Source organism: Bos grunniens, chromosome 27, assembly GCF_055505025.1.
Source record: "Bos grunniens cultivar Pamir isolate PY7600 chromosome 27, Bosgru_T2T1.0, whole genome shotgun sequence".
NCBI lineage: Eukaryota > Metazoa > Chordata > Mammalia > Artiodactyla > Bovidae > Bos > Bos grunniens.
The window spans coordinates 20076895-20093348 of NC_141191.1; the positions used below are offsets into that span (position 1 = coordinate 20076895).

At 38.0% G+C, this 16454-nt stretch overlaps 1 long non-coding RNA gene across 15 annotated transcripts in view; it reads right to left on the bottom strand.

The window, feature by feature from the left end:
* Positions 1 to 16454, bottom strand: part of LOC147343611 (uncharacterized) — a 729471-nt gene that overhangs the window by 86708 nt on the left and 626309 nt on the right. Inside the window, exon 4 of one of the 15 annotated variants that reach the window (XR_015156281.1) lies at positions 1096 to 1448. The exons of the other annotated variants lie outside the window; for them this stretch is intronic. This is a non-coding gene — a long non-coding RNA (uncharacterized LOC147343611). Of the gene's footprint in view, positions 1 to 1095; positions 1449 to 16454 lie in introns of those variants that run through there. 15 annotated transcript variants of the gene reach the window in all.

A 16454-nucleotide genomic window follows, 5' to 3' on the forward strand; every position in this document is an offset into this window, starting at 1 on the left:
TGGCACCCCACTCCAGTACTCTTGCCTGGAAAATCCCATGGATGGAGGAGCCTGGTGGGCTGCAGTCCATGGGGTCGCTAAGAGTCGGACACGACTGAGAGACTTCACTTTCACTTTTCACTTTCATGCATTGGAGAAGGAAATGGCAACCCCCTCCAGTGTTCTTGCCTGGAGAATCCCAGGGACGGGGGAGCCTGGTGAGCTGCAGTCTATGGGGTCGCACAGAGTCAGACACGACTGAAGTGACTTAGTAGTAGTAGTAATGATAACATCTGCACCCTTAAAATCTTTGCTGCTTATTATACTTGAACTCAAAAAATGTCTGGCCAAGTGTTTTAATGTTTTATGTGTACTTTAAGGTATATTTATCAATTATTTAGTGGAAATATATACATATATAATTTTCTCAAAACTTTTCTAATTCTCTTTTCAAGTATATCTAAATTACTACTTAATTTTTCCATTGAGTTATAAATGTCAATGATTTTTATTGACATTCAATATTCCAATCTATAAAGTCCTTGGTGATATAAATCTAATAGGTTCTGATTACTCGTATATTTGTTATATTTTAACTGGCAAATTTTATTTGTTCAAACCAAATCTTAGGAACTTTGAAGGCCTGGCCTGAGAATGATGTTCATTAAAGAGATATTCCTTTACTCTTGACAGGAGGTATACCTATTTGCCAGAATTTTAGGTTAATTTTTATAGTTGAGATTTCCTTGATTGTGCAAGTAATGTAAATTCAAACCACAGACCCTCCTGAGAAAAGTTTAGCAATTCTCAGAGAGAAATTAGTACCATCAATTTTTTTTCTCACCTGAAGCCTATAAAAATAAGCTGTTTACTGAATTGTTTTTACTTCCAAAGGACAGTTCACAGCTTAAAACTTATACTTGAATTATCCTCTATTTGTATAGCTTCCTCAGATTTAGGTTTTCCTCTGCCAGATCTAAGTTCTAGTGTCCAATTTCCATTAAAGCTCTTTATTCCTGCCAAAGTTCCTTGTATTCAGGGCAGCCCCGGTTTTCACATTTATTTACCACTCTGATATCAGCTTACAGTTTTGCGGGAGAAGCAGGGTACGGAGGCCCTTGGGGATTTCCGCCCCCTTCTTGTAAACTCAGTAATGCATTCAAAAGCTTATGGCTATAATTTATCCAACATCTGCATATTTTTATGCCAAAAGGGCATTTCAGAATATCTAGTCTGCCATTCTGATGGAAATATAAGTATAGACTCCCATGGCCTTTATTATTTTCTTAAATGATTCCTTAAATATTATATAAGGGTACACAGTGATATAAGTAGGCATATGTCTATGTTGTAGAGGCAAGTTTTGCTGCATTTGAAAATTTTCGTCCAAAAGTAAAAGTTAAGCAAGATTCTTTCATTTCCAAAATTGTTTCACTGGAGTTAGGCAAACTTGGAAGTTGCTCGGTTTCCTGCAACCAGAGAAGAGTGGAAAATCACTGTTTCAGGAATTTGCACCCTAGGAAATACAGCTCAATGTGTACCTGCTTTATAGAAAAAATAAATTTATACAGCTGTGAACAAAACCACTATAATTTGCAACACTCCGTCATTTTCTGAAGTATTCTAAGTCCTTACTTTGCTCTGAGTCATATGACTCATCAGAAGAAAACAAACATTCCCACTTTCCACCTCTGTATTTTAAACCAAGTGATGGAAATTATAGTGCTGACAAGCCTGATAGGATTAGAATGCTGACACATGGATAATCCAACTGTTTCTTTTAGCCCATTCAGCTCATGCAGTTTGGTGTAAACACTGTAATATCACCTGCCTCCGTCTGCGTGCCCATTAAAAAAGGCAAATAAATTCTGGCTTACTTTGACTTTAACGGTTATGGTGTCTGCCTTTTGTATTCTCCATGATTGTAGCACTGCTCCAATTCCATTCAAAATGTGGCCTTCTAAAAGTGTTTAATTTTCTTGAATGCAACTTTTTTATTTTCTTTTTTTGTACTGCACAGAGACTGAGTTCCTCTGATTTTAATGTGGGGCTTCTCTGGTGGCTCAGTGGTAAAGAATCCACCTGCTAATGCAAGAGACACAGGAGACAAGGGTTCGATCCCTGGGTTGTGGAGATCCCCTGGAGGAGGAAATAATCCATTCCTGTATTCTTGCCTGGAAAATTCCATGGACAGAGCAGTCTGGCAGGCTACAGTCCATAGCATCAACAGTCTGTGGGGTCCCAAAGAGTTGGGCACGACTAAGCATGCATACAACAACACAAAAACCACTAAGGAGTTTATCTGGTTTTCAGTCAACAAGCATAGCTCAACAACTATATGTACTGATTACATGATTTGTGGTGAAGGAATAATGAGGTAACTCAAAGTCGGATTATCCTTTTAAAGATATTACTAACATAAGCAAATCCTAAAAGTTTGGGGGTTCCTTTTAATGTTATATTTTCTGTGAAATGTGATAAGCATGAAAAATGGAATTTTTTGAATACACAAAGAATTGAATAAACAGAGTTCATGGAAAAGTCTGGGTTAATAATGAAGTAAAAAGATTCCATCCATTAGTTTAAATTTAGCTTTCATATTTATCCTAGTATATAGATAGTTCAAAGATGTTTTTCCTAATAGGATGTGATATATCATATTTTATGATAATTTGAATGGGAGACTTGTCTGCTGAGCATTGTATTTCTATGTCTGCATATGAAAGAAGAGTTCTTGTGCACCAGGATCAGTCAGTGAGAAAACTGCTTATCTCTTTTCACAAGAGAGGCTCCACCTTCCTTAGGATCCCAAGCCAACCTTGGTCTAGAAGCCTTTGTGAATCTCTGGTACTTTCTTACAGACTCAGTATGCATTTAAATGTTTATGGTTGTAATTTATCCAGCACATGTGTGTTTTATGGCAGAAGTATATTTCAGAGTATGTGTTCTGCCACTCTGCTGGACATGCAGTCTGGATCACACCATGCTTATTTTCTTTGGAATAATTTCTATGAAATAATAAGCAATATATATTGGGTTACTGACTGAGGTCCTAAAACCCTTTTAAGTAGAAATACTATGAGAATAATCTGTTTTAATATTTGATCTTTGGCCCTGGATCTTGACACAGAGTCCTTAATTCCTTGAAATGTCCTGTGTGACAAGAATGTCTTTTGTCCCAATGAGGTGACTGTTGGTGGGCTTCTGGATGGTGGTTGGTCTCAGAAAGGCCAACTCATTGTTGTTGTTCAGTCACTAAGTCATGTCCAACTCTTTGTGATCCCATGGACTTCAGCTCACCAGGCTTCCCTCTCCTTCACTATCTATCAGAGCTTGCTCAAACTCATGTCCATTGAGTCAGTGATGCCATCCAATCATCTCATCCTCTGTCACCCCTCTCTCTTCTTGCCCTCAATCTTTCCCACCATCAGGGTCTTTTCCAGTGAGTCAGCTCTTTGCATCAGGTGGCCAAAGTATTAGAGCCTCAGCTTCAGCATCAGTCCTTCCAGGGAATATTTTAGGTTGATTTCCCTCAGGATTGAGTGGCTTAATCTTGCTGTCCAAGGGACTCTTGAGAGTCTTCTCCAACACCACAATTCAAAAGCATCAATTCTTTGGTGCTCAGCTTTCTTTATAGTCCAACTCTAACATCCATACACGAATACTGGAGAAACCATAGCTTTGACTAGACGGCCCTTTGTCAGCAAAGTGATGTCTCTGCTATTTAATATGCTGACTAGGTTAGTCACCGCTTTTCTTCCAAGGAGCAAGTGTCTTTTAATTTTGTCATGATTAGAAGCTTATAACATTAAGCCCCACTCTCCAGATTTTTTTTTAGAAATAAAGGAGCTAGAAATTGAGGTATTAATTGATCATGCCTATCGTGATGCAGCCCCCATAAAAATCCCCCACATATGAGGTTCCGAGAGCTTCTGGGGTGGTGAACACATGTACATGCCAAGAATGTACATACCAAGAATGTGGCACAACCTCATTCCACAAGAAAAAAGATCCTGGGGTCTGGACTCTACCAAAGCTCACTGCATATGACTCTCTTCATCTGACCATTCAGTAATATCTTTTAAAATATGCTTTGTAATAAATTGGCGATACTTAAGCTATTTTCTTGGGGCTGTGAACTTCTCTAGCAAATTATAGAACCCAAGGAAAGAGTAGTGGAACCTCTAATTTGTAGAAGTTGGGAGTAACCGGGGAACCTGCTACTTCAACCTGGCATCTGAAAGAGGTGTCAGTCTTGTTGGACTGGGCCCCCGCCCTGTGGGGTCTGAGCTAACTCCGGTTGTTTATGTGTATTTACTTACTCAGTCATGTCTGACTCTTTGCAATCCCATGGACTGCAGCCTGCCAGGCTCCTCTGCCCATGAAATTCTCTAGGGAAGAATACTAGAGTGGGTTGCCTTGCCCTCCTCCAGGGGATCTTCCCAACCCAGGGATCAAACCCAGGTCTCCCACATTGCAGGTAGATTCTTTACCATCTGAGCCACCAGGGAAGCAACCCTGGCTAGGCACAGAATTAAACTGTAGAATACTGAGCTGGTTTCAGAGAAGAGGTCAGTGTGGGAAAAACTCTACACATCTGGTCACAGAAGTATTCTTTATGAGTAGTGAGTTTTTTTCTAAAAATGAACCGAGTGGAGTGAAAACGTTAGTCACTCAGATGTGTCCATATCATTGTGACCTCATGGACTGCAGCCTGCCAGGCTCCCCTGTTCATGGAATTCTCCACAGGAACACAGGAGTGGGTTCCCATGCCCTCCTCCAGGTATCTTCCCAGCTCAGGGATCAAACCTGGGTCTCCTGCATTGCAGGCATATTCTTTACCACCTGAGCCACCACACATAACTTAAAGGCACACGTGCAACTATGAAATCTGCTCTCAGGATTTAGTCTTTGTTTTCCACATGACCCAACAAGACATTATACAGAGCTCATATATCCTAGAAAATGCTTTGATAATTCTCCTGGGCTGAGTAATGGATTTTAATGGACTGAATTATATCTCCCAACACTTATATGTTGCAGGCCCACCTCCCAGTGTGGCTGTATTTGGAGATAGGGCTTTAAATAAGGTGACTCAGGTAGGCTCTTAATCCAACAGGACTGGGGACTGGGGTCACAAAGAGTCGGACACAACTGAGCGACTTTCACCTCAGGGACCTTTTACCAGGGAAATAGTGCACACAGAGAAAAGGACATGTAAAAACACAGAGAGCAGGTAGCTCTCTGTAAGCCAAGGAGAGAGCCCTCAGGAGAAGTCAAATCTGCCAGCATCTTGATCTTGGATTTCCAGCCTCCAGAAATGTGAGAAATAAATTTTTGTATTTTAAGCCACCTATCTATGGTATTTTATTATGCAACCCTGGTCAATGAATACAAGGGTGCTTGAAAACACAGATTTACAGCACACAAAGGATATTTTCTAATCATCTATTTTAGGGTTTCTAAAGGGATGGGAAGCCCGGCATGCTGCAGTCCATGGTATCGTAAAGAGTCAAATACAACTTAGTGACTGAACAACAACAAAAATACTTCTGTTTGCAGGTTAGAAGTTCAGGTTATTTACTTCATTACAAAATGTTATTAGATATAAAATTATTCCATAACATATTGTACTCAAATACACTTTTTTTAATGCGGAAGATATTACTGAAGTTAACTCAATAATATTGATGATAGTAGTAACAATACATATTTTATATAAACTGCCAAAATTTCTTAAAGAGATGGGACTACCAGACCACCTTACCTGCCTCCTGAGAAATCTGTATGCAGGTCAAGAAGCAATAGTTAGAATCACACATGGAACAATGGGCTGGTTCCAAATTGGGAAAGGAGTACGTCAAGGCTATATAATGACACCCTGCTTATTTAACTTTTATGCAGAGTACATCATGCAAAATGCTGGGTTGGATGAAGCACAAACTGGAATCAAGATTGCTGGGAGAAATATCAATAACCTCAGATATACAGATGACATGACCCTGATGGCAGAAAAGTGAAGAGGAACTAAAGAGCCTCTTGATGAAAGTGAAAGAGGAGAGTGTAAAAGTTGGCTTAAAACTCAACATTCAGAAAACTAAGATCATGGCAACTGGTCCCATCATTTAATGGCAAATAGATGGGGAAACAGTGAGAGACTATTTTCTTGGGCTCCAAAATCACTGCAGATGGTGACTGTAGCCATGAAATTAAAAGATATTTGCTGCTTGGAAGAAAAACTATGACCAACCTAGACAGCATATTAAAAAACAGAGACATTACTTTGTCCACAAAGGTCCATCTAGTCAAAGCTGTGGTTTTTCCAGTAGTCATGTATGGATGTGAGAGTTGGACAAAAAAGAAAGTTGAGCACCAAAGAATTGATGCTTTTGAACTGTGGTGTTGGAGAAGACTCTTGAGAGTCCCTTGGACTCTAACGAGATCAAGTCAGTCCTGAATACTCATTGGAAGGACTGATGCCGAAGCTGAAACTCCAATACTTTGGCTACCTGATGTGAAGAACTGACTCACTGGAAAAGACCCTGATGCTGGGAAAGATTGAATGCAGGAGGAGAAGAGGACGACAGAGGACGAGATGGTTGGATGGCATCACTGACTCAATGGACATGAGTTTGAACAACTCCTGGGAATTGGTGATGGACAAGGAAGCCTGGTGTGCTACATGCAGTCCATGGGGTTGCAGAGTCGGACACGACTGAGCGACTGAATTGATAATTATATAAGATTTAGACCTAAAATTATAATAACTATCATTTGATAAGTAATTCCTCTATGCCAAACCTTGCACTCTTTTCATACCTTTCTTTGTATTATTCAGTTCAGTTCAGTCGCTCATTCATGTCCGACTCTTTGCACCCCATGAATTGTAGCACACCAGGCCTCCCTGTCCATCACCAACTCGCAGAGTTCACCCAAACTCCTATCCATTGAGTCGGTGATGCCATCCAGCCATCTCATCCTCTGTCGTCCCCTTCTCCTCCTGCCGCCAATTCCTCCCAGCATCAGAGTCTTTTCCAAGGAGTCAACACTTCGCATGAGGTGGCCAAAGTATTGGAGTTTCAGCTTTAGCATCAGTCCTTCCAAAGAACACCCAGGACTAATCTCCTTTAGAACAGATTGGTTGGATCTCCTTGCAGTCCAAGGGACTCTCAAGAGTTTTCTCCAACACCACAGTTCAAAAGCATCAATTTCTCGGCGCTCAGCTTTCTTCACAGTCCAACTCTCACATCCATACATGACCACTGGAAAAACCATAGCCTTGACTAGATGGACTTTTGTTGCCAAAGTAATGTCTCTGTTTTTCAATATGCTATCTAGGTTGGTCATAACTTTTCTTCCAAGGAGTAAGCATCTTTTAATTTCATGGCTGCAATCACCATCTGCAGTGATTTTGGAGCCCAGAAAAATAAAGTCTGACACTGTTTCCCCATCTGTTTCCCATGAAGTGATGGGACCAGATGCCATGATCTTAGTTTTCTGAATGTTGAGCTTTAAGCCAACATTTTCACTCTCCTCTTTCACTTTCATCAAGAGGCTTTTGAGTTCCTCTTCACTTTCTGCCATAAGGGTGGTATCATCTGCATATCTGAGGTTACTGATAGTTCTCCAAGCAATCTTGATTCCAGCTTGTGCTTCTTCCAGCCCAGCGTTTCTCATGATAACATCTTAATTTCAGAGAAGGCAATGGCACCCCACTCCAGTACTCTTACCTGGAGAATCCCATGGATGGAGAAGCCTTGTGGGCTGCAGTCCATGGGGTTGCTAAGAGTTGGACACGACTGAGCGACTTCACTTTCACTTTTCACTTTCATGCGTTGGAGAAGGAAATGGCAACCCACTCCAGTGTTCTTGCCTGGAGAATCCCAGGGATGAGGGAGCCTGTTGGGCTGCTGTCTATGGGGTCGCACAGAGTCGGACTCGACTGAAGCGATAATGAGCAAACTGAAGTTCAGCAACACTAATATACTTGCAATTTTTCACAGAGTTAATAATTACCCTGGGAATGTAGCACATTCTTAGAAACAAGTTGGAAGTATGATCTCAAGAAGAATAGCTTCCATCATGTATTTCAAAGCAGAAAAAAAATTATACAAAGTCATGGACTTGGTCCAAACTTACATTTATCAGGGGAGTAAAGTAAGTGCAAAGAAAGTTTAAGAAATACGTTAAGATTAGACATCTATTTATTATTATTTTTTTTATGTTATCCAATGCATATTTTATTTTATTTTTTAATTTTATTTTATTTTTAAACTTTACATAATTGTATTAGACATCTATTTAGCAGTAGAATCAGAACTAGAATCCAGAATGATTGAAAAATTCTCAAAATCTCTTTTGTTTCCAATACAGTATAAAAAAATCACACATTTTACAGTATTATTTAAATAAAAAACTATGCTTAATACTTAAAAATGTGAATTCCAGTCACACCAAATGTCAAATATAACAATTTTACTTTATTTTCAATTCTGATAGAGCTAAGTTTAAATCAATCACAGAACATTTACATTGTTAGAACAATGTTCTACGTCATTCATGCTTATAGTAAAATAAATATAGTCTCTGGAGAACTGATAATAAGATATGGGTCCTAAAATATATAAATAAATAAATCGATGAATGAGTGAATGAATAAATAACCTTCTGAGAATATCTCTCAAAAAATAAACTTATAAGTTGTAAATTGGGAGAATTTTGATTATTAAAATACATATTTAAGTCTCTTTGTATACACTAAACATTAAAGAATTTAGATTTGGAGGCATTTAATTAAAAATTTAATTTTTAAGAACATAAAATGGAGTATCTCCTAAATTACTGGTTATTAGGAGAGTATGCTTCAAATTACTGGTTTTAAAGATTTAACTTTACAGTTGTCTCATCTTTTGTTTAGCCACATTATCTGACACAAATAGGATTTAAAGAGAAAAATCTTAAAAAATCAGTGTGGCTGAAATCCTTAAGAAAAGAATCCTTCAGGTCAATCCTAAAGAAAATCCTGATGGAATGTTTTTATCTTATTTAAAGCAACAGCTTTGTAAAGAATATAAAATATTTTGACAAAAACATGCTTCGCTGTTTTTGTTGTAGAAAAGTTTCCTAGATATGTAATGGTTCCCAGATCATGGATAGCTTTGTATTCCTATTATGAACAAATCTCATTAGACAAATGTTAAGTGGGCATTGACTACTATAGGGGCCATTCCAACTGGGAATGTCATGTGGAATCTATCACACAGCTGTCTGAAAAACATCAAACGGAAGAATGGAATTTATACATCATAACATATATTAGATGAAGTAAAATATTAAAAGTCTATTAAAGCAATCTATAATCCAAAATCAGCGGTATTGTTTTGTATATTGTCCTTTGTATAATATACAAAGTAAATACGTATTATTACACTTACTGATGACATAAACTAATAGTCTCCAAATTTTCAATGTGAATCTTGTTTTTTAAAAAAGCTATTTTTATAAGGATTTCTTAAAATCTAATATTCATATAAATAAATAGATGTCCCATTATTTTAGATGTCCCGTTAGGAGGTAATCACTCACTAAACATTACTAAGTATAAGGTAAAAAATAAGATTGGAATATTCTTGATAATTGCAAAGATTCTCAGCAAAACATAAAATTAATTAACCTCCATTTAAAAAAATCATACACTGTGGAAAAGTGAAAATAGTCCCTGCAATGTAAGGGTGGTTCAACATGTGTAAATTTATAATTATGATACACCACATGAATAGAATGAAAGATAAAAATTGTATGACCATCTCTGTAGATACAGAAAAAGCACTTGACATAATACAATATTTTTCATGACACACAACAAATTATATATATACTAGTAGAAGGAACATATTTAACATAATAAAGCCAAGCATGACATATTCACAGCTACCAGCATACTCAATGGTGAAAGGTTGAGTGCTTTTCTTCTAAGATCAGGAACAAGACAAGGCTGCCTATTTTCACTACTTCTATTCAGGTATTTCACTAACTCCTGTTCTCAGCTCCTAGTACTGCAAGTCCTAGCCAGAGAAATCAAGCAAAAAAAAAAAAAAGCATCCAAGTAAGAAAGAAGGACATATAGTTATCTTTGTTGGCCAATGATAAGTGTGTGTGTGTGTGTGTGTGTAGTGTATACATATATAAAATCCTAAGTTCAGGTCAGTTCAGTCGCTCAGTCGTGTCCGACTCTTTGCGACCCCATGAATCGCAGCACGCCAGGCCTCCCTGTCCATCACCAACTCCCGGAGTTCACTCAGACTCACGTCCATCGAGTCAGTGATGCCATCCATCCATCTCATCCTCTGTCATCCCCTTTTCCTCCTGCCCCCAATCCCTCCCAGCATCAGAGTCTTTTCCAATGAGTCAACTCTTCACATGAAGAATGGCCAAAGTACTGGAGTTTCAGCTTTAGCATCATTCCTTCCAAAGAAATCCCAGGGCTGATCTCCTTGCAGTCCAAGGGACTCTCAAGAGTCTTCTCCAACACCACAGTTCAAAAGCATCAATTCTTCGGTGCTCAGCCTTCTTCACAGTCCAACTCTCACATCCATACATGACCACAGGAAAAACCATAGCCTTGACTAGACAAACCTTTGTTGGCAAAGTAATGTCTCTGCTTTTGAATATGGGGTTCCAAATTGCAAGTCAATACTTTTAAGGACAGAATTATGTTTGGAAAGATTACTCTGCTATGATCTCAAACAAGTACTCTATGTACAATTTACATAATCCTACCTTAAATAAGTTTTCATCTTTCATGTTCTTTCACATTCTTTTTTTTTGCAACTGGGAGGGCCACCTTTATGGCTTTATCATATTTCAAAGGTCAAATCATCAACACTGGGACACAACACATATTCTAATCTCAACTATTGCCTTTTCATCTACAGTTTATCCCATCCAACTTCTTCACCTGCCATTTCCCAAATATTAGCTGTAATATTCTATTGTAAGACTGTATCTATTATGTCCCACTCCGTCCATTGCAGTTGATTGCAAGCACTTTGAAATCAGAAACACCATTTGCTTTCACTATCATAATCCAGTGTCTCTCACGGCTTGGCCAGTTTGGATTCCCTGCATGATATGTTCACGTGTCTCTAGTTTCTTTGTGGTCTTCAGCCCTATATCCTCTAAGTTGGATACCAGCCTCCCCAGTAATTGTGAAATCACGAGTTCCCAAATCCCTATTATGAAAATTAAGATTGTTTGGATTTGAGGAAGCTCAAAATTATTTTAGAAAAAATTTTTGCAACTCAGCCACTGTGGAAACACTCACCTAACTGAACACTGCTTGCTAACTGCTCAAAAAGAGGGGCCGAGGGACTTCAGAACGTTAATGTCACGTGGATCATGGGAACTGGGACAGACTGAACCTATCTAACAAACTATTTTTCAAACAATTAAAAGAAATCACTTCAATTACATTGCCTGGAATGCGTATGTTATTTTTAGTCACAGGTATAATGATATGTCCCAGCAGGTTTTAGAGAAAAATGGGGAGGATCTCCTCGTGACATGCTAGGCATCACAGAGCTCATAAATTAACATTGGATAGAGCAATCAGGCTGGCAAACACTGGCAACATCCTTAATTTCCTAGTTAGAATTCGTTGTGGGTGGGCAGGTCAATCACTGCCGTTTAAATCCTCACACCTGTGTGTCTTCTCCATTTGGCTCACTGACAAATTTAAAAACAAAACAAGACAACCTTTCCCCCCTGGAAAAACACAACCTTTGAAATGATAAGTGACAAATTCTACAAAGGAAAGTGCTGTGTTTTGCTGTTCTAACTCCTTCTTAAAAGAGGGATTTATGTTTACTGTAGGAGCACATGTCTCCACATACTGATGAGTTCTCAGGTGCAGTGTCACTGAACTTGAGAAAAGCAAAGCTTGCAAAATGGAGCAAAGTAGTTAAGTAAAACTGCTGCAGATTGTAACCACCTGCCTCCGTCTGGCTCAGGGAGCGCTGAAAGTACATGGCCAAGTTCTTAGAAAACACACCCACCAGTACTCCCACCCTCAGAGAATACCGATGCGTGAAGTGGCTCGTAAACCTCAATTTCACTGTTCATCTCTTCTCGTGAGAGAAAGATCAGAGTGAAGATTCATTCTTAGAGTGTGTGAGTGTGTGTTGCTTCAAACAGTAGTTTAAAGAAACTTAAGAAATAGATACTGAAAACTGTATTAATCATGTACTGTATCTGAGTTATTACTGCTAGAATGCAAGCTTTATGAAGGCAGGCATTTCTCTGTTGTGTTCACTGCTATATCCTCAAAGAAAAATGCATAGCTTGTGGTAGATACTTGATGAATATTTGGTAGAATAACTGAGTGTATGTACTATTATCTATTAATCAATGCCTTTCTGTACTTGTACTCAGTAGCCCATAAAAATTCAAAATAATCCCTCCTACCATGTGCCAGGTATCTTCATGTACGTTATTTAATGCTCATACGAGTTTATCACACAGGAGTTCTAATTTCTTATTCTACAAATTAACAGAATGAGACTGAATAGTTGTTCCAAGATTTGTCAAAGGTTATCTAGTAAACATCAGATTTTAACCTTGAGCCACTAGATGGTGTTTATACTATGTAGATGTTACATATATTGTGGCTCCTATTTTGAATCTATTGCATTTTGTTTATTTCTTCCACTAATGACTGTTCTGTGTGTTTTTTTCCCCCTATTCCTTATCAGTTATTTGCTCATTTATAATTTATAACCACTTACTTTCACAGGGAATGAGAACTGCATTCTAGAATCTTCACCAAAAGGATTGGAAGGGCTGGCTGGTATCTGAAACTGAAACCAAAGCAATGGGGCTGAAGGCTCAGAAAGGTGCTCTCTGATCCCTCATGACTTGTGACAACTGATAACACGGAAGTGTTGCCTGAAAGGCAGGATAGCGGAGACACAGTAGAGGAAGAAACACACACATATTCCTTTATACATATATATAAATCCAATATGTAAAACCTGAAACATAGACAAAGCAGAGAGAATAGTATAATGAAACTATTGTATCTATCACTCAGCTTCAGCAATTATCGAGCTATGGCCAATCTTATTCCATCTATTCCACCTCTCCTTTCTCCTTTGTCCTGGATTACTATGAATCACATTTCCAACTTTATATCATTTCATCTATAAATATTTCAGCATATAACTAAAATTAAGGCATTCCTTAATATAATTAAATATCCAGACATTTTCTATGTTTATCATATTTGTTTAAGCTTATTTGAATCAGGATCTAGATCAGATCCACATGTTGCAAATGGTTGATATAGTTAGAACTCTCTTTTGATCTTTAGGTTCCCCCACCCCGTTTTTTTTTTCTTTCTCTTCATGATTTTTTTTTTTGAGAGACTAATTATTTTGTCTTGTAGAATATTCTACCCATCGGATTTTGCAGTTTCTTCCAGAAATGTCACTTACCATGTCCTTTGTTCCTGTACGCTGTTATTTAAAACTGGAGGCTTAATCAGATTAGGGCTGGATGTTTTGCAAGCAAGGTTTCTAAGTATTGGGAGCTTGTCGGGTAGCTCTCTAATTTGTGTCAGCAGCCACTGATGCTGCCTAAATCCATTACTGCGTTAGGGCGTGTTGCAAAGTGGGAATCTCCCCTGTGTCAATTCTTACTTACTAGTGAGAATGTGTCCACAAAGAGAACCAACACTCATCATCTCATCTGTGCAGATCCTGGCAACTGGTTTATATAGGAAAGGAAAGACAATAGCTAGGTCACTGCAACCAAGACAACAGGTTGAGGGTGAAGTGAAGTACAGTGAAAGTCACTCAATCATGTCCAACTCTTTGCAACCACATAGACGATACAGTCCATGGAGTACGGCCAGGCCAGAATACTGGAATGGGTAGCCTTTCCCTTCTCCAGGGAATCTTCCCAACCCAGGGATCCAACCCAGGTCTCCCGCAATGCAGGCAGATTCTTTACCAACTGAGCCACCAGGGAAGCCCAAGAATACTGGAGTGGGTAGCCTTTCCCTTCTCCAGGGGATCTTCTCAACTCAAGGATCAAATCCAGGTCTGCTGCATTGCAGACAGATTCTTTACGGCTGAGCTACCAGGATAGTCCAAAATCTCCTTAGCAGAGGATGGTTAGTGAAAGGTGGCCATATTAATAATTATGCCAGAGAAATATATATAAACTTGGTAAGTCCTGGGCAAGCTAGAACATAGGGAAAATGTATGTATAATTCATTGCTGATTTATTTAAAAACACAATTTATTTTTCCATTACAGAGCATATGGAGAAGGAAATGGCAACCCACTCCAGTATTCTTGCCTGGAAAATCCCATGGACAGAGAAGCCTGGTGGGCTATAGTCCATGGGGTTGCAAAGAGTCGGACACAACTGAGTGACTTCACTTTCACTTTCTATACAGCATATATATGTTGGGCATAAGAAATATTCAAGTGTGGCTATTTCCTGGTTCCTGCACTTACAGAGATTTCTGAGAAAAATGCTAATTCAGAAGAACACTCAGAGGTTTGAAGCCAAGAAAACATAAAGAGTTGAAAGTGTTTTAAGTTGCTCTGATCACATCCTATTTGTCAGAATTCAGGCACAAGCTTTGCTGTCTCAACCAAAGGGAGGCTGGGAACTAACCTGGCTATTCGCTGAGAAGGAAGTATATTAGAGATAATAAACAATTAGGCAAATTTTTATTCAACATGCTGTTTTTGTGGTGAAAGAAAATAAGTTTTGAATATGGAATTTATTAAAGACAGTCATATGGCTATGTACATACAAGTTCATAAGACAATTATATGCATATGTACATGTTAGTTCATGATGTTAATTTCAGTTTATTTCAGGCAGAACTCAGATACACAGTTTCTTTCTAAAGCTTAATTACCCAGCCTCATCTTTTACAGTGAAAGGGCTATTGAGAAAATAAGTTTTGAATATGGAATTTATTAAAGACAGTCATATGGCTATGTACATACAAGTTCATAAGACAATTATATGCATATGTACATGTTAGTTCATGATGTTAATTTCAGTTTATTTCAGGCAGAACTCAGATACACAGTTTCTTTCTAAAGCTTAATTACCCAGCCTCATCTTTTACAGTGAAAGGGCTATTGAGGCAATTAGTAATATAAATTTGCTAATCTGTCAGGGGCATGGATGAATTCCAATTAAAAACTGAATTTATTTGATCATGAGGAGAAAAGCTTAAAATGAAGGAAAAATATTTTTGTGAACTTGCAATTTCCCAATTTTCTATTTCACTTTGTCGATACGGGAATTTTCTTTTTTTTGTTTGTTTATCTGATTTTGAGTTTAAATCAGAAGTAAATTTTTGTTTTACAAACTTTATACACTTACTAGCTTCAAATTCCCATCTCTGTATTGCAAAACACTTAACATGATTTAAGTTCAATAGGAGTAGCCTTTAAATGCTAGGTCTTTGGAATCAATGCCAGGAAAGGACATGGGAGATTCTCATTTCAGCTGAAATGGCTAGGTGGATCATTCATCTTATTTGAAATTGGAGTTGGGTAGGGTAGTTATTACAAGTGTGTTCTATCAACATCACATTGCCTTCTTGTAATGTTTTATCAAAGGGTGTATATTAGATTCAATGTGACTCAATGTCTGAGAAGAGGCAAGGGAAAGAAGGAAAGGGTGTTGATTGATAAGTGAGGTCTCACTACAAAAACCTATGGTCCGTTCTCATAATGACAGTACCTTAGCTGCTATGCTCCAATTTGAAAACCAAAATTATTGTAGAACTGGGAATATTTCTCAGCTCATAGTAGATTGATATGTAACTGCTTGTGGGAATAGCAATAAATCACACAGATCAGAAGGTCCACATGTTAATAGCTTAAAAATGATTGGAATATTTTCTTTCATTTTAGACAAAAGTCTCTCTGGAGTATATACAGTGTAATAGAAGCAAGTAATTTCGTCCACATACAAATTGTTCTGTGTTTTACATTCAGACTTCGAAATCCCTGCTTAACATTTCCTTTCAGGTCTAATTCACAAGCCTGGCATTTACAAATTTAAGAATCAAATTGCAGATCATTTTAAGCTGTATGTTAGATTGAATTGTAAACTCACTGTGAATGGAGCCAGCACTGAGGTTCCCAGTATATATTTGTTCACACAGGAGAAAATAAAAGTAGGCTTTTTGATTCAACCCCTCTGTTTAATTAAATAGGAAATATAATATTATAAGATTGATTGAAGGATGCAAACTGATTTTAAGTGAATATTCATCATTTCCTCCCACTGATACACACTTAACTTGGGTTAGGTGATACACTTCATGAGATTTTAATCTGCCTGTAATTTCATACCTAGAATACTTCAGAAAACTTATATTCTGTGTATGTTTCACTCTCAGAGGGAGATGGGAAACTAAACCCATAATGAGGTAAATAATC